Source organism: Artemia sp. Qi Xiang Cuo, chromosome 21, assembly GCF_049724085.1.
Source record: "Artemia sp. Qi Xiang Cuo chromosome 21, ASM4972408v1, whole genome shotgun sequence".
NCBI classification, from domain to species: domain Eukaryota; kingdom Metazoa; phylum Arthropoda; class Branchiopoda; order Anostraca; family Artemiidae; genus Artemia; species Artemia sp. Qi Xiang Cuo.
The window spans coordinates 43968043-43989740 of record NC_142814.1 but is presented as its reverse complement, the minus strand read 5'-3'; the positions used below and the strand labels follow the sequence as shown (position 1 = coordinate 43989740).

The window sequence follows — 21698 nt, the reverse complement described above, 5'->3', positions numbered from 1 at the left end:
TCTATCTCTACCCTCCCTCGTTTCTCCCTTAGAACTAATTTTGTACTTGTCTGAAGGTTCAATAAAAGTTGGGATCTGTGTCATTATAATGCACCCTTTTAGATATCTTCCTCCCTCCCTAATTACTAAATAATAAGAGAACCCCATTGTTGGTGTTTAAAACCCTTATATGCAAATGTTTGGAATTGTAAAACAACAGGGAATTTACCTTAGACTGTGAAATTTGTTTAGACCTTATAACTATTTTGGCTCTATATACATCAGCCGTCCACAGCGACCTACGTATATAAGTTAAATAAAACCTACAATTAAATGGGATCTTTAAAACTGAAATTGAAAAATTAAAACAGTCCTAAGTTTGTTGATTCTATGATCGAAAAGCAATCTGTTCTTCAACGTTATTTAAAGATTGTGGATGTGTGTCGTATTTTTATTGTTTCCCTCAGGATCCTAGAAGATCGGGAGAGTGCTTGTTCGAACAAAAACTAAAAATTTAAGCGACCAATCAGGATGGGGGCAACTAGAACCTTTCCCTTGTCCCTTTTCCCCTGAAGATAATCTGGATGAAATTCTGAAACAGTCATTTGGTTCGTACTAAAAAACTTTAAAAAAAAACGGATCAAAATCTCAAATTGATATTTAATCCCTTTTGATTTCTAGAAATATTTCTAGTCAATAGTGTTGTTATGAAAGTAAAGAGCAGGGGCAGATTCAGCGTTAGGAACAAGTTCAATTAACGTCAACTTGAGTTGATTAAGTAAATTACACTAGTTTCGACTACGCAAGGGGGGGGGGGGGGCGCCCCCCCCCCCTGGATCCGGCACTGGTAAAGAGTAACATTACACCATAAAATGAGCAAAATGTATTCCTTGTGGAAGGGGGGCTGTCCCTTCTTAATCCCCACCTCCACCTCGTGGTCACAGAAACTTAGGAGGGTGCTAATTACATGAGCAACTGAGACTTCAGTTCTTTTTTTATATGTGGGAAGTATTGGAGACCAAACAGCTGTGAGGGAGGGAGGGTAAAATTCTACTTTAACTATTTTTGTCTTTCTTGGAAAGGGGTTAGGTAAAGAAAATAAAACTTTCAGGGATGGGTCTACAGGCTAAAGCATGACCTGGGAAGGTATTTTGAAGTACCTACCTACAATCGTTCCCCCTCTAGAGGGTACTGAAATTTGCCTACGTGACAGGTCCTATTGAAATTGAACTTTTGACCCTATTGAAATTTTGACAAAACAACATTTTACCCTAATTTTCAGTTATTAGTTTCTTTCTCTCTGGCTTTAGTACTGAAAATACATTTCCTGTTATTTGAGTAGAATTTTAAATCATATTAATGTGTTTTTTTTTCAAAACTTAGGAAATGTATTTCCATATCTTTCAAACCTTACAAATTGGGATTGAGCGAAGTTGTGTAGCTGAAAACAATTTTGTTGTAATTCATTTAAGCAGAAGATCTATTTTTCAAGGTTTTGCTTTTATAACACACATATTTTTAAAGGTCACCAAAGGTCAGGACCCTCTAGGGGGAGAAGGATTGGAGGTATGTACTTGAAAATACCTTCCCGGGACATACTTTAGCCTGTAGACCCATACCTGAAAGTTTTATTTTCCTAACCTAACCCCTTTCCATGATAGCCAAAAGTAGCTAAAGTGAAATTTTACCGGGAGGGGGGTATATCGAGGATTAAACTACGGATTCCATCTATTGATATCAAAATTACGTTTTTGGAGTTTTGGTTGCTATTGAGCCGCGAGGCGGCTTATTTACAGTTCTCTACTACCAACTCTTTTAAAAACAAGTTTTGAACTAGCTAAAAAGCAAATAATAATAAACGATATTATAATACAAAAGTTTCGTAGCAACGACAGCAGAAAGGTAAGGAAAAATACTCAACTAGACGCCAAACTAGAATCTTTCCCCAAACATATTATATTACCTAGTACTTGTAACGTAGGTTATACAAAATATCAGTTATCCACAATTGGCTTTGCAAAACGGAAAAACCAACTAATTGACAATTTTCATAGATGCATGGTTTGGTTTAAGAAGTGAACACAAATGTCAGGTTACCCAGATAAACGGTGTACATAGTTCCTCTTCACGGAAATCAATTTGAATTTTGTCGTGACATACTAATCTACAGCATTCTCCTGAGGGAAAACCCTCACCTCATTTATCATGATCAAACAGTTCCTGGAACTAACTGTAATTAAGGAGCGACACGGCTCAATTGTGACTGAAACTCTAAAAAATATAATTTTGGTATCAATAGATATATCAAAAGAATCGACTTGTTATGCTAATTCCAGATATAGAAGATTACTCAAGTTTAAAGATACCCATCAAAAGCTAAGCACCTGAGAAAATTTGCCTGATATTTGAAAAAGAAGGGAAAGACCCCTTAAGAGTTAAGAGATCTTAATGAACCCATCAGATTTAGCGTATCCGAGAACTCCTTTGTAAAAAATTTCAAGGTCCCATCTGCAAACATGTGGAATTTTGTATTTTTTTGCCAAAAGAAAGATCACGGATGTGTGTTTTTTTTCCTTGTTTGTTTTCTCCAGGGGTGATTGCATCGAGCCAATTGTCCTAGAATATCGGAAAAGGCCTAATTTGAACGGAAATCATAAGTTCTAGTGCACTTTTTAAGTGACCTAGTTGCTAGAGCTTTTTAAGTGACCTAGTTTCTAGGGCAACTAGAGCTAGTTGCTAGGGCAACTAGAGCTAGTTTCTAGGGCAACTAGAGCTAGTTGCCCTCCAATTTCTTTTTACTCTTAAAAAGTGAACGAGAACTTTCAATTTCCAATCAAATGAACCTTCTCCGAAGTTTATACAAGCATCCTTTCCGTTAAAACGATATATGCCCCCAGAGCATTACTTACAACGCCCGTCTCCGGGCCATGGGGGGTTGCGTCAACACAGGAGTTTTTCTTATCTGACCTTTGAGCTATTTTTAATGAAATGGCTATTTTAACAATTTTATCGGATAGGCTTGGGGAAAAAAGAATGTGGGGTGGGGGGGGCAGGGTTTGTTGCCCTTGGATATCTTTTGACTCTTAAAGAGTAAGCTAGAACTTTCAGTTTCCAATCAAATCAGCCCTCTCTGATGTTTATTCGAGCATCCCTTTCATAAGAACCATACACACCCCCAGGACAACACTTACTACTTACACCTCTTACCCCCTGAGCCATGGGGGGTTGAGTTTGACACCGGAGTTTTTGTTATCTTATTTTTGAATTTTTTTTTTAAACTGGCTATCTCAATATTTGTAGCGGATGGGTTTTGGAAAAAAGGGCAAAATTTCTATCTCAAAATTTTCATCAGATGGGTCTGGAAAAAGAAGCCGTGGGGGGGGTTAGTTCCCCTCGGATCTCTTTTGACTATTGAAAGATGAACTAGAACTTCAATCAAATGAGCCCTCTCTGAAGTTTATACGAGTATCAGTAGTAAGTCGTATAAAGGTTGAAACCCGACCCGCAAACGTCCGTCAGAGGCAGCGGGGAGGCGTGTAGTTTTTCAATGAATTGGGGGTTACCATGGTCATTTGCATAGAGGTACCATTTCTATAGATGCTATAGTAATTTGAAATATCATGTGGAATTTGCTTGAAGGTATATACTTTGCGTACGTGCCCATACCAAACAGGTTGGTTATAATCTGTTCTGCTTCAAGTTTTTTCTGGCACAATTAACTGAATTTCTATTTCATGATAAACAAGTTTTTTTTTTAGGTTACATCCGTGTTGGAAAAACCGGTGGATCTTTTAGAAGTATGTTCAACTTCATATTTGACTTTCAATCAGTTTTGAAATTAGTAAGAGAATTGAATTCAAAGAGAATAGTTTTTATTTGCAAGGATATTAGTAGAGGAAAAAATGAGGGGTGCATTTACATTATTGGAGATTAATGATGGAGCTAACAACAGTGATGTAATTATCTTTAGTTTACGAGATTTGCGAATTTTTTGCGAAGAGGTATTAGCGCAAAAGTATGTGATGGTTAAGAATGCTTCACGGGGTAATTAAAGAATGGGGTGCTTACATCAGATACTTAATAGATTTGACGATTACAAGAGACATTGCTAGAGTCAAATATATTTGGTGTTGGTGATATTATGACCCTCCAAGTCCCCTGAGGAAAGGTTGCACAGTGATGGTATCGGACGTATTATTTTTGGGCGTATTGTTATCGCAGGTATCTATACAGATTTTTAGTAGCTCGTATAAAAGATATTACTCATATCTACGTTCTTCCTATAAATTCAACCATCAGCAACTTCGATTTTAAATTTTACAGGCTTAAATTCCAATCTGCTTAAACTCGTAAAAAAAAAGCCAGTCCTGGATAGAGCCTAAGCTATCTATATTTTAAATACGATGCATAAAAATAACACAATTTGGTCTGTTTGATATTTATTCAGAATATTAATGAGGGTGCCGTTCCTCCCCAAAACCAAAGCTCACGTAGGATAAAATAAAAATAAAATTGTTTGTCTTTTTCAATTATGAACGTCACGATTTTAAAACTTATAGGCTTAAATTTCAATCTGCTAACCTCTTAAAAAGTCCTATATGGAGCATTATTTATCTATATTTTAAATACGATGCATACAAAAATAACACAATTTTGACTATTAGGTCCATTTGATATTAATTTTCAATACGATGAATAAAAAAAACACAATTTTGACTATTAGATCCGTTTGATATTTATTAAGAATATTAATGGGGAGGGCCATTCTCATCCCCAAAACCAAAGCTGACGTAGGATAAAAATTTCTATTTCTTTTTCAATTATAAACATCACGATTTTAAAACTTATAGGTTTAAATTTCAATCTGCTTAAAGTCGTAAAAAACGACAGTCCTAGATAGAGTCTAAGCTATCAATATTTTAAATACGATGCATAAAAAACACAATTTTGACTATTAGGTCCGTTTGATATTTATTCAGAGTATTAATGGGGCGCTGTTCCTCCCCAGAACCAAAGCTCACATTGCGATGAAAAAGAAAAAAAATGTTATGTCTTTTCAATTATGAACGTCACGATTTTAAAATTTATAGGCTTAAATTTCAATCTGCTTAAACTCATAAAGAACGCCAGTCGTATATGGAGCTCTAGGCTATCTATATTTTAAATATGTTGCATAAAATAACAGAATTTTGACTATTAGGTCCATTTGATATTAATTTTAAATACGATGCATAAAAATAACACAATTTATACTATTAGGTCAGTAAGATATTTATTCAGAATATTATCAGTGCTCTTACTCCCAAAACCAAAGCTCGCGATGAATAAAAGAAAAAAATTGCATATCTTTAATTATGAACGTCACGATTTTAAAATTTATAGGCTTAAATTTCAATCTGCTTAAACTCGTAAAGAACGACATCCTAGATGGAGCCTAAGCTATTTATATTTTAAATACGATGTATAAAAAATAACATGGTTTTGACTATTAGTTCTGTTTGTTTTTTATTCAGAATATTAAAGGGGGGACTGTTCCCCTCCCCCAAAACCAAAGCTCACACAGGATAAAGAAAAATTGTATGTCTTTTTCAATTATGAACGTCATGATTTTAAACTTATTGGTTTAAATTTCAATCTGCTTAAACTCGTAAAAAGAACACCAGTCTTAGATGGAGTCTAAGCTATCTATATTTTAAATACGATGCATAAAAAGTAACACAATTTTGACTATTAGACCTGTTTGATATTAATTTTAAATATGATGCATAAAAAATCAACACAATTTTGACTATTAGGTCCTTTTGATATCTTTTCAGAATATTAATATTCCTCACCTCCTCCGCAATATTAAAACCCATCCCAACACATTAAATATATTGTGCATATTTAAAGGAGACGCATTGCTTGTTAATCAATTTTTAGTCTTAAATATGATATATTTCTGCAAGCTAGTTAAGAATTGCTTTAGCTAAAATACTCTATACCTGAATAGCTGTCAAAAGCGTTTGAATTATGTGTTAGATATGTGGTCCGCTTTCAATCAGAAACTCAATCTGATAAGATAGTTAAAAGTAGTTATACGAAAATTTGAACTTCGCTTTCAATCAGAAACTCAATATGATAAGATAGTTAAAAGTAGTTATACGAAAATTTGAACTTAGCGCGAAAGGCGAGGTGTTGAGGAGGAGGGAACCCTCATATACGTAATAATTTTGGTTCATTTTATGTTTTTAGTGTTTCTCCTTACTTTCAGTGGAAATTTTTTTGAATATTTCTAATACACTAAAACATAGAGCGCTACAAACATCAGAATCAATCTTTAGAGGGACAATTTATCTGTAAAAGAGGGGTTATTATTTCCTTACTAAATTTTTCTTCTTTTTTTTAAGGAGGAAGTGGATTCATGCAATTATCTCCCTGAAAATGACCGAGATGGAACGATACCACATCGATGCAAGCTACCAAAATACATGGTGAAATATCCCTTTACACATTGACAACGATTCGAGTGAAACAAGAAAACAGTTAAGGGCACTTTAAAAACACAGAAAAAGGACAAACATACCTTATGTATAATTCTGGAGATGTGAGACGCTTTAGTATATTAAATCACTCAATGAAAGAAACATTTATATCTTTATACCTATTTATATCTAATATTATCTAATATACGAGACTAAGAGTTTATTTATTAGAAAACATCATATTCTATTTAATATAATTTATATGCCAGTGTTCTATTAAATGACATTGAGAATAAGAAGGAGATCCCTAATATCACCAAGGAAATTAAAGACATTGTGTTATAGATTTCAGAAATAAAGTTTCATATATTTATTATTATTATTTTCTTAGGCTTAAGGGTCGAGTCTTGTGATTTTTAAGAGGATATTTCCCCTATTTTAATATATTTATTCAGATGAAGACTGACTAAAAACGGGGTAAAGACAGATAACCAAATACAATATTATTTATATACCATACAAATAAATTACAATTAAAATATCAACATTTACTTTTTTACAGCTTGATCATTTTCAGACTGAAAAGATCAAAAGATATAAAAACTTTTTCTATCTTCTACGGAAAAATTTAGAATAGAACTTTAAATTTCTTTATGTGTTGATGAACTTAAAACTGATGTGGAAGATTTTTATTTTTCCTGGAGAAATTAGAATTGAAATGTAAGTTCTTTAATAAAATTCGGAATTGAGTTAACTTTTCATGATCACAGAATAACTTTTACTATCTTCTACGAAAAATTTGATCACTACTTTAAATTTTTCCATCTCTTTGAGAAAAATCTGAATTGAAATGAAAAATTTTTAGTTTTCTGGGAAAAAATTGAATTGATCTGTAAGTTATTTCTTTTCATTGAGAAAATTCAGAAGAGAACTTGAACTTTTCTTCACCTCGTTGAGAAAATTAGAAATTAAATGAAGCTTTTATCTTCCTGAAAATATTCACATTCATAGTATAACTTTTCGTATCTTCTACACTCAAAATTTAGAACATTACTTTAAATTTGTTTATGTCTTTCGGAAAAATTACAGAATTAAAGTGGAGCTCCTTATCTTCATAGTGAAATATTCATGATCAATGTGTAACTTTTTATATCTTCTACAAAAAATTTGGATGAAAGCTTTAAATTTATATCTTTGGGGAAAAATCTGAATTGAAGTGGAACCTTTATATTATTTGGAAAAATATAATTGATCAATAACTAATTTCTTTTTTATTGAGAAAACTCAGAAGAGAAGCTAAACTTTCTTCACTTCCTTGAGAAAATTTAAAATTGAAGTACAACTTTATCTTTCGGGAAAATATTCACACTGGAGTTTTTTATCTTCATTGAAAATATTCAAGATCAAAGTATAACTTTTTCTTGCAAAATACAAAATACTTGTTACAAAACCAAATGATTTCTAACAACATTAAAAATGGTTCTTACAGAATATAAAAGTTCAGACAAAATCCAAAGCAGTTCTTACAAAACAGAAATAATTCTTAAAAATACAAAAAGTTTTAAGAAATCCGAAATAGTTCTTACAAAACAAAAATTATTCGTAATAAATACAAAAATACTTTACACAAATCCACAATAGTTCTAACAGAATATAAAATACTTGGTGCAAAATACCAAATACTTGCTTCAAGACACTAAATTTCTAACAACATCCCAAATAGTTATTATAGCATACAAAAATTCAAACTTATTCCAAAATAATTCTACAAAGCAGAAACAATTCTTGCAAAATACAAAAAGTTGTAAGAAAATCGAAAATAGTTCTTAAACAACAAAAACTATTCTTAAAAATAGAAAAATCTTTACACAAATCCAAAATAGTTTTAACAGAATTAAAAATATTTCTGCAAAATATGAAATACTTGTCACAAAGAATGAAAATTTAACAACACTGAAAGTATCTTACAGAATACAAGAAGTTCAAACAAATCCCAAAATAGTTCTTAAAAACAAAAATCATTCTCATGAAATACAAAAATATTTTAGACAAATCCAAAATAGTACTAACAGAATAAAATATTGTTGCAAAACTTGAAATACTTGTTACAAAACAAAATATTTCTTAAAACATCAAAAATAGTTCTTACAGAATATAAAAGTTCAAACAAAATCAAAATTGTTCTTACGAAACATAAATAATTCTTAAAAATATAAAAAGTTCTAAGAAATCCAAAATAGTTCTTACAAAACAAAATTATTGTAGTAAATACAAAAATAATTTACACAAATCCACATTAATTTAACAGAATAAAAAAATACTTGGTGCAAAATACCAAATACTTGCTTCAATAAATTAAATTTCTAACAACAAATCCACATTAGTTCTAACAGAATAAAAAAAATACTTGGTGCAAAATATCAAATACTTGCTTCAAGACACTAAATTTCTAACAACATCCCAAATAGTTATTATAGCATACAAAAAAAATTCAAACATATTCAAAAAATAATTTACAAAGCAGAAACAATTTGCAAAATACAAAAGTTGTAAGAAAATCAAAAATAGTTCTAAACAACAAAAACTATTCTTAAAAATAGAAAAATCTTTACACAAATCCAAAATAGTTCTAACAGAGTTAAGAATATCTTCTGCAAAATATGAAATACATGTCATAAAAGCACGGAAATTCTAACAACACCGAGTAGTTCTTACAGGATACAAAGTTCAAACAAAATCCGAAAATAGTTCTTAAAAAACAAAATTATTCTTACGAAATACAAAAATATTTTAGACAAATCCAAAATAGTACTAACAGAATAAAAATAGTTGTTGCAAAATTCGAAATACTTGTTACAAAACAAAAGATTTGTATGCCTTTCACTTCCAGATGAGGACTCCCACTGGTTCCTACACATTGCAAGAAAGTGAGCAGTACGAAAACTCCACGTCTTCAACCAGACTGGTTTCTTAGGGACCAATCGGGAGAGATATAAAGTCGACATAGCTTTATTTCATTTTTTAAGGTTCATTTAGTCCAGGGTACGGGCGCCCCCGTACCCTGGGCTCGCAGACCCTTAAAAAAATGAAATAAAGATCTTGAGACTGTAAATAAAAATAAACCTTTTGCCCACCGAACAAACTAGTGGTTTCCTATTCTAGTGGTAGGACTGCTCACATTCGTGCACGTTGTAGGAACCGGAGGGGAGTCCCCGCTCGTTTGGAAAGGTGCCCAGGAAATGCATACAAATCTTTTTGTTTTGTAACACGTATTTCGAATGTTGCAACAACTATTTTTTATTCTGTTAGTACTATTTTGGATTTGTCTAAAATATTTTTGTATTTCTTAATAATAATTTTTGTTTTTTAAGAACTATTTTCTGAGTTTGTTTGAACTTTTTGTATCCTGTAAGAAATACTTTAGGTGTTGTTAGAATTTCCGTGCATTTTGAGATGTATTTCATATTTTGAAGAAGATATTCTTAACTCTGTTAGAACTATTTTGGATTTGTGTAAATTATTTTTTCTATTTTTAAGAATAGTTTTTGTTGTTTAAGAAGTATTTTTGATTTTCTTACAACTTTTTGTATTTTGAAATAATTGTTTATGATTTGTAAGAATTATTTTTTGAATATGTATGAATTTTTTTTGTCTGATATAATAAATAGTTTTGATGTTGTTATAAATTTATTGTCTTTAATCTAGTATTTTGTATTTTTCTGCAAGTATTTTTTTATTCTGTTATAAATAATTTTGATTTGTTTTTAGAAATATAGTTTATTGAATAACTAATTTTTTTTTTTTAACAAAGTATTTTTTTTTATTCTGTTATAAATAATTTTTATTTGTGTAAATTATTTTTGTATTTATTATGAATAATTTTTGTTTTTTAAGAAATCTTTTGGATTTCTTAGAACTTTTTACATTTTTTAACAATTATTTATGTTTCGTAAGAACAATTTTGATTTTGTTTGAACTTTTTATATTCTTTAAGAACTATTTTTGCTTTTTTAAGAAATGTATTTATTTAGTAACAATTACTTAAAGTTTTGCAACAACTATTTTTTATTATGCTAGTACTCTTTTGTATTTGTCTAAAATATTTTTGTATTTAGTAAGTATGAGTTTTGTTTTTTAAGTAGGCTTTTTTGGATGTGGTTTTAATTCTTGTATTCTGTAAGAAGTAATTTCTGTGTTGTTAGAATTTTCGTGCTTTGTGACAAGTATTTCATATTTTGCAGAAGCTATTTTTAATTCTGCTAAAACTATTTTGGATTTGTGTAAAGGATTTTTTATATTTTTAAGAATAGTTTTGTTGTTTAAGAACTATTTTAGATTTTCTTACAACTTTTTGTATTTTACAAGAATTGTTTCTGCTTTGTAAGAATTATTTTTGGAATAAGTTTGAATTTTTTGTATGCTATAATAACTATTTGGGATGTTGTTAGAAATTTAGTGTCTTGAAGCAAGTATTTAGTATTTTGCACCAAGTATTTTATATTCTGTTAGAACTATTGTGGATTTGTGTAAAGTATTTTTGTATTTATTACGAATAATTTTTGTTTTGTAAGAACTATTTTGGATTTCTTAAAACTTTTTGTATTTTTTAAGAATTATTTCTGTTTTGTAAGAACTTCTTTGGATTTTGTTTGAACTTTTATATTCTGTAAGAACTATTTTTAATGTTGTTAGAAATCTTTTGGTTTTGTAACAAGTATTTTTTATTTTACAAGAAAAAGTTATACTTTGATCGTGAATATTTACAATGAAGATAAAAAACTCAAGTGTGAATATTTTCCCTAAAGACAAAGTTGTACTTCAATTTTAAATTCTATCATGTAAGTGAATAAAAGTTTAACTTCTCTTCTGAGTTTTCTCAATAAAAAAAAGAAATTAGTTATTGATCAATTATATTTTTCCAAATAATATAAAAAGTTTCCACTTCAATTCAGATTTTTACCAAAAGACATAAATTTAAAGCTTTCATCCAAATTTTTTGTAGAAGATATAAAAAGTTACACCTTGATCATGAATATTTCACTATGAAGATAAGGAGATCCACTTTAAGTCTATAATTTTTCCGAAAGACATAAACAAATTTAAAGTAATGTTCTAAATTTTAGTGTAGAAGATAGGAAAAGTTATACTATGAATGTGAATATTTTCCAGGAAGATAAAAAGCTTCATTTAATTTCTAATTTTCTCAATGAGGTGAAGAAAAGTTCAAGTTCTCTTCTGAATTTTCTCAATGAAAAAAGAAATAACTTGCAGATCAATTCAATTTTTTCCCAGAGAAACTAAAAATTTTTCATTTCAGATCAGATTTTCTCAAAGAGATGGAAAAATTTAAAGTAGTGATCCAAATTTTTCGTAGAAGATAGAAAAAGCTATTCTTTGATCATTAACAGTTAACTCAATTCATAATTTTATTATAGAACTTACATTTCAATTCTAGTTTCTCCAGAGAAAAATAAAAATATTCCTAAGAATAGTCTCATTAAGACACACCAGACATTAATCAAAATTGCTAGTATAACTATGTCAGTAGAGTATCGACAAAGTTTTTATATCTATTTGTCTTTTCTGAATGAACGTGTTCAATATGTCATAATGTTACGTTTTTGATGTTCTGATTCAATTTAGGGTATACTCGATAAAAAATATTGACTTTGTTTCTCTGGTTGTATCACGTATTGAGTCAGTAGTCATCTTAATAAATATATTAAAATAGGGAAAATAGTCTCTTAAAATTCTCAAACCTCGACCCTTAAGACTAAGAAAATAATAATAATAAATATATGAAACTTTATTTCTGAAATCTATAACACAATGTCTTTAATTTCCTTGGTGATATTAGGGATCTCCTTCTTATTCTCAATGTCATTTAATAGATCACTGGCATATCCATTCTATTGAATATCCTCTTATGTTGTCTCTTAAATAACCACTTTTTCTAGTCTCTTAGATCATCTTCGATATCACGGGGTATAACGATATCACAGGGTATTTCATTGCGTGATTTAATAGACTAAAGCGTCTCACATCTCGACCATTATACAGAATGGTATGTTTGTCCTTTTTCTGTGTTTTTAGAAGTGTCCTTAACTGTTTTCTTGTTTCACTCGAATCGTTGTCAATGTGTAAAGGGATATTTTCACCATGTTTTTTGGTAGCTTGCATCGATGTGGTATCGTTCCATCTCGGTCGTTTTTCAGGGGGAGAGTAATTGCATGAATACACTTACTACATAAAAAAAAAGAAGAAAAATTTAGTAATGAAATAATAAACCCTCTTTTAAAGATAAATTGTCCCACTAAAGTTGATTCTGATGTTTGTAGCGCTCTATGTTTTAGTGTATTAGAAATATTCAAAAAAATTTCCACTGGAAGTAAGGAGAAACATTAAAAACTTAAAATGAATAAAAATTATTACGAAGCGGAGGGGGGTTCCCTACTCCCAAACACCTCGCCTTTCGCGTTAAGTTCACATTATCGTCTAACTCATGTTAACTATCGTATCATCGTTATATTATTATTGAACGCTAAGAAAAAATTTTATTCTCACTACTTTTAAATATCTTATCATAGTGAGTTTCTGATTGAAAGCGGACCACATATCTAACACATAATTCAAACGATTTTTGACAGCTGTTCAGGTATAGGGTATTTTGGCTAAATCTGTTCTTAACTAGCTTGCAGAAATATATCATATTTAAGACTAAAAATTGATTAAAGAGCCCTGCGTCTCATTTAAATATGCACAATATTTTTATTTTTTTGTGTTGTGTTTTATTATTGTTGAGGGGGGGTGAGGAATATTAATATTCTGAATATATATCAAAAGGAAATAATAGTAAAAATTGTGTTATTTTTTTATGCATAGTATTTAAAATTAATATAAAAATTGTCTAATAGTCAAAATTGTTTTAATTTTTTTATGAATAGTATTTAAAATATAGATAGCTAAGGCTCAATCTAAGACTGGTGTTATTTTTTAAGAGTTTAAGCAGATTTAAATTTAAGACAATAAGTTTTAAAATCATGACTTTAATAATTTAAAAAGAAATACAATTTTTTCTTTTATCCTGTGGGAGGTTTGGTTTTGGGGGGGGGGGAACGGCCCCCCCTTTAATATTCTGAATAAAAAAAAAACAGAAGTAATAGTAAAAACAGTGTTATTTTTTATACATCTTATTTAAAATATATACAGCTTAGGCTCCATCTAAGACTGTCGTTCTTTTTTACGAGTTTAAGCAGATTGAAATTTAATCCAATAAGTTTTAAAATAGTGACGTTCATAATTTAAAAAGATATTCAATTTTTTCTTTTTTTAATAAAGAGCGGTGGTTTTGGGGTAGGATGGAATGGCGCCCCCATTAATATTCTGAATAAATATCTTACTGACATAATAGTATAAATTGTGTTATTTTTTATTCATAGTATTTAAAATTAATATCAAATTGACCTAATAGTCAAAATTCTTTTATTTTTTATGCATCTTAGTTAAAATATATATAGCCTCGGCTCACTAGAGGACTGTCTTTCTTTTTTATGAGTTTAATCAGATTGAAATTTAAGCCTATAATTTTTAAAATCTTTACGTTAATAATTTAAAAATAAATAAAATTTTTTTTTCTTTTATCCTGTTTTTTAGGTTGTTCTGGGGAGGGGGACCAGCGCCCCCATTAATACTCTGAATAAATATCAAACGGACCTAATAGTCAAAAGTGTGTTTTTTATGAATCGTATTTAAAATATTGATAGCTTAGGCTCTATCTAGGACTGTCGTTTTTTTAAGACATTAATCAGATTTAAATTTAATCCAATAATTTTTAAAATAGTTATTTTTATAATTTAAAAATAAAAAATAAATTTTTATACTAAGTCAGCTGTGGTTTTTGGGGTGGGGTAATGCCCTCCACAATAATAGTCTGAATAAATACCAAACGGACCTAAGAGTCAAAATTGTGTTTTTTTATTCATCGTATTGAAAATTAATATCAAATGGACCTAATAGTCAAAATTGTGTTATTTTTGTATGCATCGTATTTAAAATATAGATAACTTAGGCTCCATATAGGACTGGCGTTCTTTTTTAAGAGGTTATGCAGATTTAAATTTAAGCCTATAATTTTTAAAATCGTGACTTTAATAATAGAAAAAAAGACAAAAACTTTTATTTTTATTTTATAATAAGTGAGCCGTTGTGTTGGGGAGGGGGGGGGGGAACGGCACCCTCAGTAATATTCTGAATAAATATCAAACAGACCACATTGTGTTATTTTTTATTCATCGTATTTGAAATATAGATAGCTTAGGCTCTATCCAGGACTGGCTTTTTTTTTACGAGTTTAAGCAGATTGGAATTTAATCCTGTAAAATTTAAAATAGAAGTTTCTGATGGTTGAATTTATAGGAAGAACGTAGATATTAGTAATATATTTTATAAGAGCTACTAAAAATCTTTATAGATACCTGCGATAGCAATACGCCCAAAAATAATACGTCCGATACCGATACACTGTGCAGCCCTTTCCTCAGGGGACTTGGAGGGTCATAATATCACCAACACCAAATATATTTGACTCTAGCAATGTCTCTTGTAATCGTCAAATCTATTAAGTATCTGATGTAAGCACCCCATTCTTTAATTACCCCGTGAGGCATTCTTAACCATCGCAATACTTTTACACTAATACCTCTTCGCAAAAAAAATTCGCAAATCTCGTAAACTAAAGAAGTAATTACGTCACTGTTGTTAGCTCCATCATTAATCTCCAATAATGTAAATGCACCCCTCATTTTTTTTCCTCTACTAATATCCTTGCAAATAAAAACTATTCTCTTTGAATTCAATTCTCTTACTAATATGGATAAATGTAAAGTTGAATATAGCTTAAAAAGATACACCTGTTTTTCCGACACGGATCTAACTTAAAAAAAAAAAACTTGTTTATCATGAAATAGAAATTCAGTTAATTGTGCCAGAAAAAACTTGAAGCAGAACAGATTATAACCAACCTGTTTGGTACGGGCCCGTACGCCAAGTATATACCTTCAAGCAAATTCCATACGATATTTTAAATTACTATACCTTCTATAGAAACGGTACCTCTTTGCTAATGACCCTGGTAACCCCAATTCGTTGAAAACCTAAACGCATACCCGCTGCCTCAGACGTAAGTTTGCGGGTAGGATTTTAACCTTTATACGACTTACTACTAGTATCCCTTTCATAAGAACCATATATGCCCCAGACCATAACTTAAAACGCCTACCCCCGGGCCCTGGGCCGTTGTGTCGACACCTGAGTTTTGTTATCTGACTTTTGAACAATTTTGAACTTAATGGCTATCTCAAAATTTTTATCGGATGCATTTGGGAAAAAAGCGACGCGGGGGGGGGGGGGGCTAGTTGCCCTCCAATCTCTTTTGACTCTCAAAAACTGAACTAGAAATTTCAATTTCCAATCAAATTAGCCCTCTCTGAAGTTTTTACGAGCATCCCTTCCATAAGAACCAGACATTCCCCCAGGGCATAATTTACAACGCCTGCCTTTGGGCCCTGGGGGGCTGTGCCGACCCCAAAGTTTTCATAATATGGTCTTTGGACTATTTTAAAAAAAGTGGCAATCTCAAAGTTCTTATCAAATGGGCTTGAGAAAAAACGGGCGTGGAGGGTGGGGGGGGGGCTAGGTACCCTTCAATCCATTTTGACTCTTAAAAATTGAACTAGAACTTTCAATTTACAATCAAATGAGCCCTTTGTGAAGTTTATACGAGCATTCCTTACCATATATACCCCCAGGGCATACCTTATAACCCTTGCACTGAAGACCTTGGGGGGGGGGGGATGTCATGCTCAAAGATATTATTTCCAGAATTTTCAACTACGTTTAACAAAATGGCTATCTCAAAATGTTGATTGGATGTGTTTGGGGAAATGGTGGGCGTGGAAGGGGTGTTACTTGCCTTCCAATAACTTTCGATTATAAAAAGGCACTAGCCCTTTCAATTTCCAATTGAATGAGCCCTTTTTGAAGTTTCTACGAAAAAGCTTTCTCTAAAAAGCTTATATGCCCCCAGAGCATAACTTACAACCCTTGCCCTGAGGGCTGTGGGGGTGTTTCCATCCTCAAAAACATAATTACTATCTGGAAATCAAGTACGTAGAACAAAATGGCTATCTCAAAATTTTGAGTGGATGTGTTTGAGGAAATGGTGGGCGTGGAAGGGGTGTTCGTTGCCTTTCAATCACTTTTGATCCTTAAAAAGGGCACTAGAACTCTCGATTTCCAATCGAATGAGCCCCCTTTGAAGCTTATGCGACGACCCCTCCCATATGAAGTGCCTCTGGGAAAAAAATAAAACTTTGGAGCCGTATGGCATTTACTATAGGCAACACTATAGCGTTGCCTCTGATAATCTAATTTCTCGGACTGATTTGCTGACATCATCTTCAAGTAAACCTTTGAGACAATATGGCAATGCTCAATCTTTATTTCTTTTTCTGAATTCATGATCTCTAATTTTTTATTCGCTTGCAAAACCATATATTTGTCATTTGTATTTTTAAGTCAGAACTTGATAAATTTATCATTTTGTTTCGTGATTTCAAAATCACATCGAACACGTAATTTCAGCAATTGTTCATTAATTTTATCATGACTCTCTTCTTTTGACGAACACTTTAAATTCCATGCAATAATATTATTTCGCCGTTCAGCATTTTCTAGTATTAGTATTTTGTTTGAAAGTGGCCCAAGTCTAGAATTGTCAACCGACTTACTTCACGATATGTCTTTAACCTCCTCTTTTAACTTTGAGATAGCATCATCATTAGCTCGACTTGAGCTTTCCAATTATACGGGTCTTGGAGGATACACTTCTTATTTCAGATCTAATGTCTGTTATTTCATTCCTCAGACCTTGCACTTCATCTTGACTAATTTTAACAGGTGATAAAATCTGTTGTACTGATTTTGGTGTTTGATAATGCATTAATTTTTATAAACACTGAGTGTAAAGGCATTAGATATTTTGGTGTTTGATAACCAAGTTCAAAACTGTTGATATTGTTGAAAAATATCCGTCCAACGCTTTGGCATTGCTCAGCAGAACTTAATACTGGGAGTTTGTATCTTAGTTTTTGTTAGTAGGCTATTGTTTTCTGTATGTTTTGTAACTACTTATTTTTTTCATTTTTAAATACTTTTACTTTAACTGACAAACTTCTTCCGTTGCCTTTAGAAAATTGTTTGTCTCTAAGCTTTATTAAATAAAGAAAATAAAATAAGTTTTTTCAACCAAAAGTAAGGAGCAATATTAAAACTTAAAACAAACAGAAATTATTACGTATATGAGGGTGGTTGCCCCCCCCCCCCTCATCAACACCTCTCTCTTCAAGCTACAATTTTTTTGGTACTTTAAAAAAAGTTACTTATTGTTCTAATTAAACGACCCTTGTATTTTAGGAATCGTTTTTAAAGAATTGGGACAAATATTAAACTTTAGCGCAAAGAGCGAGATATTGAAGAGGGGGCGACCCCCTCATATGCGTAATAATTTCTGTTTGTTTTAAGTTTTAACGTTGCTCTTAATAAAAATAAGTTTTTTCAACTGAAAGTAAAGAGCAACGTTAAAACTTAAAACCAATATAAATTATTACGCATATGAGGGGGGTCGCCCCCTCTTCAATATCTCGCTCTTTGCACTAAAGTTTAATATCTTAAAAGCGTAGAATTAAATATTTTTTTAATAACCGCAAAGTAAAACAGCATACAGATTATTTGGATTGATTTATCAGGTAGCATTTTGGAATAATATTCAATAGTGCTTTAAGCTATAATATAAATAGTGATTAATAAACAATCTTCAAATGTAAGAAATATGCTTTAGTATTACTTGAAATGAAGATCAAATAAGACATAATATGAATTCTGAAAATCGGGTCATTTGTCTCTATACAACGGTGAATTTCAAGCTATGATACAAATTCTAAAGCTAGTCTATAGTCCTAATGCTATCAAGATAGATTTACTTCGAACTTGCCTACAAAGTAATCATGACACGTCCTTTTTAAAACCAAAACGACAGCCAGGCATTGAAATGACCAATCGTGCATAAGTGATACCAAATTAAACGAGAAAAAAAAAATAAGATCCTAAAGGGGATTGATAATAGTTTTATTCTGTAAAAACTGTCCTTAATTGGTTTGCTTTTACTGTACCAAAACTCCTATATTGTTTTGTGTTTTCAGTAAAGCGCTAGTTTTCTATAATCCTAGAAACACAGGGAAATGTAATTAGTTGGTTTATTTGTACTAGTTTGATTGATATATATTAGATAGGCTGTGAAGCAATAATTTTTGTCCTTTTTAAGTTTCATCTTCGCTCGTTACTTCCCTTGGAAAAACTTGTTTTTTTTAGATTAATCTTTGCTCGTTTTTTATTCAAATTTAATGTAGAAACAACCCTGCCATGATCTTTTTAATTTATACGGAATAATTTTTGTTCATTTTAAGTTTTAATGTCATTCCCTAGTTTCAGTTTGAAACTTATGAAGGTGTTTAAGGGCGCATTTAGAAGCTTATATTTATGCCTAGTCACTTTTTATAAATTTGACTTTGATTGCACATTCCCATAAAGTGCACTTTCTGTTTTTTCACCCATTTTTTCAAATGAAAAAAGTGCCTTTTTCAATGAAATAACCAAAAAAGTGTTTTTCAAAACCTAGGCAGGAGCAAAAAATAAGGGGGCAAGGACGTCCCTTCTCCTCAATTACCGCCATTAGATCTAACACACAGGCTTCATCGCAGAGTGAAGTTTGAAGGTTCATTCAAGCTTGATTTTCGGTAGATTTTTAGTTGAAAATATTTTAGCTTTAGTTAATTTGTTTTCGCAATAATCTTTTACTTTTAAAATGAGTAGAAAATTTATGAAACGTACACAGGGGGTTTGGAAGGGAGAGTATATGTGAAGGGTTCTTACAAACCTCCAGTTAAGGGCTTTGGACTATAATTGTTGCAATGGTACCGTCTTATGCTTCCAAACTCTTCAACTTAAGAAGTGGCACAAAAAGTGCCGTTTTAGTGCTATATGGCACCTATAGATGGTAAAATTGATAAAAATCACGTAGATATGAGTAATAGCTCTAAAATGAGTCTTCCCGGGATATGCTTGGGAAAATGAGTGCATCACATTTGCAAAAATGTTTTCAGTGCTATATCTCACTTATGAATTGTAGAATTGATAAAAGCCCGTAGATATGAGCAAACGTTTTCAAATGAGTCATTAAACATCACTCTAAGAAGTTCTGGTGGCCACTAGCCCCAACTTTTCCACTTCAGACATGGCACAAAAAGTGCCGTTTTTAGTACCTTTTGAAACTTGCAAATGGCGGAATGCATAGGAAGAACGTAAATATGAACAACATTTTATATATGAGTTATCAAAAATCTATCTACGATGTTATGGCTACCCGCTAGCCCTACCCCTTGAGAAATGGCATAAAGTGCCCTTTTTTGTGCCATATGGCATTTGCGGATCGTGGAATTTATATAAACCACGTACATATGAGAAATAGCTTTTGAATGAGCTTTAAAGCATCTCTCTATGACTTTCTAGTAACCCGCTAGGCCTGGAAAAAAAAGAAGAAAAAAAGACCGTTTTAAAGTTTTTTTTAGCTTTTAGTCACTATGGGCTGTAGTTCGCTCTTTACTAGGTTACAGCTAATGCTTCAACCATAACAACGAGCCCATTACGAATTCTCTAGAGAAACTAGTTCCTATTGAAATCTGGGAAATCTAATAGATGGTAGAATTTGTAAAAACCTAGTGAATATAAGCAACAGCTTATAATTGAGCCATTTAACATCTATATACGATGATGTGGTAGCCTGCTAATGTACCGGTAGCTTACTGGTGAGCCGACAATCTATAAAACTTACTAAGGGGGTGGGGAGGGGGCGGGTGCGGGAAGGGTTCTTGTAAACCACCAGTTAAGGGTTCTTCACAATAGTACCTGTTTTGTACTTCGGAGCTTTTCCACTTATGAAGTAGCACCAAAAGTGTTGTTTTCAGTGCTATATCGGACTTATGAATGTAAAATTGGAAAAAAAATTCATTTATATCAGGTGTGTTATACATTTTGATAATACGGCAATTACGAAATTACAACGGAAGATACAAAAAAATTTGCAATTCTGATAATAGCCTTTCCCTAATTTAGATAGGTAGTTCTTCCTAAGCAAAATGTAAATACCTGAAATAGCATGGTCACAGAAAACAGAATACAGCGACACTAAAGCTTTGCGATTGTATTTAGACCGATTTGCAAACAATCCTGGATTACCCACATTCTTATCTTGGTACATGCGTTTCTTACAGCTGACTGGCGAAACCAAAATATATTATTACACAGAGTAATACCAAGCCAACGTAGGCTATCAACGGAACGTATAGAAGCATAATTTCAATTCGAAGGAGATTTCGTAGCATTACCATTCAGATACTCACACTTTTCAAAATTTAAATTAAGTCCAATATCTAAAAAACCTTTTCTCACATTATCCACCATTTTAGACAAAGAAAATTTGCTCCTACTAATAATTAGGATGTTAGCCACGTAAGCAATATACGATACATAAGAGAAACAAAGAAAGCAAGTATCAGCTATCTTAGAGAACGCTATAGCAATACAAAGTTTAAAAACATTAGGGGATAACCCGCCTCCATGGCATACTCCACATCGAACACGAACATCCACTTGGATATTAACCCCGTTCATGGACATTAACCCCGTTACCATTCGTTAATCAGTGTCAGATGGCAATTTTTTTCACTAGGTAGTTTTTTTCAAAAAGCATTTTTTAACTTTTAGTCGCTATGGGCTTTGGCATGCTTTTTGATAGGTTGCAGCTACCGCTGCAACAATGATACTGAACAATCAAGAAGTTACTGAATGTACGATCTGATCAAACCGATTTCATAGCCACAAGGATAAATGACGGGCGACAGAATGCATTGGACTTGTATAATTTAAGCTATATATTTGCACATTAGGGGGGTGGGGGTTAGGTTAGGTTGAATTAGGTTTTTAACCCCTTTCTGAGATTTATTTTATCCCTCCCCTTAATGTGCGAATATTTAGCTCAAATTATATTATTATATAAACTAAAGTATCATACTTTCCTCGTGTTATGGCATCTTTCATTATGATTAACCTAACAGCCCTTCTTGAGTGTGTTTGCGCAATAAT

The 21698-nt window shown here is 31.7% G+C and overlaps 1 protein-coding gene across 4 annotated transcripts in view; it reads right to left on the bottom strand.

Annotated features, from left to right (window-relative positions):
- Positions 1–20777, bottom strand: part of LOC148939600 (uncharacterized) — a 49311-nt gene extending 28534 nt beyond the window's left edge. The window contains exon 1 of one of the 4 annotated variants that reach the window (XM_089106740.1): positions 20703–20777. The gene's annotated coding sequence lies outside the window, so the exon portion shown is untranslated. Of the gene's footprint in view, positions 1–1900; positions 2079–17230; positions 17303–20702 lie in introns of those variants that run through there. The other 3 variants (XM_089106741.1, XM_089106737.1, XM_089106738.1) reach the window with 3 other exon arrangements.
- Between the last annotated feature and the right edge of the window lie 921 nt (positions 20778–21698).